General features: G+C 48.8%; 1 non-coding gene across 1 annotated transcript in view; it reads right to left on the bottom strand.

Annotated features, from left to right (window-relative positions):
- Positions 1-1,711, bottom strand: part of LOC146534992 (small subunit ribosomal RNA) — a 1,903-nt gene extending 192 nt beyond the window's left edge. Inside the window, exon 1 of the ribosomal RNA XR_014878499.1 lies at positions 1-1,711. This exon is cut by the window's left edge and continues 192 nt beyond it. This is a non-coding gene — a ribosomal RNA (small subunit ribosomal RNA).
- Positions 1,712-2,500: the final 789 nt, after the last annotated feature.

The following is a 2,500-nucleotide window of genomic DNA, read 5'->3' as shown; positions in this document are numbered from 1 at the left end:
ACGCGAGCTTATGACTCGCGCTTACTAGGAATTCCTCGTTTATGGGGGATAATTGCAAACCCCAATCCCCAGCACGAAGGAGTTTCAACGGGTTGCCCGGGCCTCTAGGCCAGGGAGAACATGCTGATTCCTTCAGTGTAGCGCGCGTGCGGCCCAGGACATCTAAGGGCATCACAGACCTGTTATTGCTCAATCTCGTGCGGCTCGAAGACGCCGGTCCCTCTAAGAAGAATTTTAATACGTCGCCAGTGAGTTGCGCGACCGAAATCGCGCACACCTAAATGACGACGCCTATTTAGCAGGCTAGAGTCTCGTTCGTTACCGGAATTAACCAGACAAATCGCTCCACCAACTAAGAACGGCCATGCACCACCACCCACCGAATCAAGAAAGAGCTGTTAATCTGTCAATCCTTCCGGTGTCCGGGCCTGGTGAGATTTCCCGTGTTGAGTCAAATTAAGCCGCAGGCTCCACTCCTGGTGGTGCCCTTCCGTCAATTCCTTTAAGTTTCAGCTTTGCAACCATACTCCCCCCGGAGTCCAAAATCTTTGGTTTCCCGGAAGCTGCCCGCCGAGCCATTGTATTAACGTCGGCGGATCGCTAGACGACATATTTACGGTTAGAACTAGGGCGGTATCTAATCGCCTTCGAACCTCTAACTTTCGTTCTTGATTGATGAAAACACCTTTGGCAAATGCTTTCGCTGATGTTCGTCTTGCGACGATCCAAGAATTTCACCTCTAACGTCGCAATACGAATGCCCCCAGTTATCCCTATTAATCATTACCTCGGAGTTCTGAAAACCAACAAAATAGAACCGAGATCATATTCTATTATTCCATGCACGAAATATTCAAGCGGCATTTTGAGCCCGCTTTGAGCACTCTAATTTGTTCAAAGTAAAATTGTCGGCCCATCTCGACACTCACCGAAGAGAACCGCGATAGGATTTTGATATTGAACCGGCGTTTTACCGCCGGCTCACCGACGATATGCTCCGCAGACGTGTCAGTATCACCGCGGATGCGGTGCACCGACAGCGCGGCGCACAAATGCAACTACGAGCTTTTTAACCGCAACAATTTTAGTATACGCTATTGGAGCTGGAATTACCGCGGCTGCTGGCACCAGACTTGCCCTCCAATTGTTCCTCGTTAAAATATTTAAAGTGTACTCATTCCGATTACGAGGCCTCGAAAGAGTCCCGTATCGTTATTTTTCGTCACTACCTCCCCGTGCCGGGAGTGGGTAATTTGCGCGCCTGCTGCCTTCCTTGGATGTGGTAGCCGTTTCTCAGGCTCCCTCTCCGGAATCGAACCCTGATTCCCCGTTACCCGTGACAACCATGGTAGTCGCAGAAACTACCATCGAAAGTTGATAAGGCAGACATTTGAAAGATGCGTCGCCGGTACTTGACCATGCGATCGGCAAAAGTTATCCAGATTCATCAAAATTAACGACTTCGGACGCGAAGCCCTCCGTCGATTGGTTTTGATCTAATAAAAGCACTCATCCCATCACTGGTCAGAGTTCTGATTGCATGTATTAGCTCTAGAATTACCACAGTTATCCAAGTAACTGAGTAAGATCTAAGGAACCAAAACTGATATATTGAGCCATTCGCGGTATCGCCTTAATACGGCTTGCACTGAGACATGCATGGCTTAATCTTTGAGACAAGCATATAACTACTGGCAGGATCAACCAGGGAGCTAACAATAACAACATCGCTAACTCTCGCGTTGTTTTATTTATTTTGTTAAACGTCGAACGCGGGCGTCGAGAGACGCGTCGCGATGACTTTTAAAAAATAAAATTATAATAAATTTTGAACTTTGAAAGCTTACGCGACGAGCGATAACACACAAACAAACAAACAAACAAATGAATGAATGAATGAATGCATGTCGGTTCGCGCGCAAACTATCGCCGCTCCGATATTACACACGACGCGCGCGCCGCACAACGCACGCGCAGACGCCGTCGTCGGTTAGAACGAAGACGAAAGCGGTGGCGGTGTGTGCCGGTGCTCGGTCGCAGTACTGAACGTTCTCTGACGAGATCTTTGATGCGTGCGCAGCGACAACGGTCGCAAAACGCACACAACACACTCTCATAATCTCTCGTTTAACATGAGCGTGAACATGTTGTGTATACAAATCAACGCTCGGTGTTGGAGAGATCGTGGCCAATTTTAAAGGAACGTGTCGCCCCGCAAAGGGTGGCCGCGCACACTGGTATTAGAACGGTCGCTGAACAAACATCGATATAACAATGTATCAAAGTTGATATACGAACAACGCAAATCGTGCGGCGTTGATGCCCGTAATGGGGAGAGACGCGAGACACTCTACGCAAAACTGTGACTACTAATCACAAGAAGAGCGAGAGAGCCCCACAACAAACCCCCACAACAAACATAACCAACCGCACGCGCGCGCCCGTCGACCGACACTGTACAACACCACAATATTATGTGTGGTATGGGTGTGTTGTGTGT

Source organism: Heliconius melpomene, chromosome 11 (genome assembly GCF_056956725.1).
Source record: "Heliconius melpomene rosina isolate 202511_hmr_F chromosome 11, ASM5695672v1, whole genome shotgun sequence".
NCBI lineage: Eukaryota > Metazoa > Arthropoda > Insecta > Lepidoptera > Nymphalidae > Heliconius > Heliconius melpomene.
The sequence above is the reverse complement of the archived record's forward strand: the minus strand, read 5'-3'. Positions and strand labels throughout refer to the sequence as shown.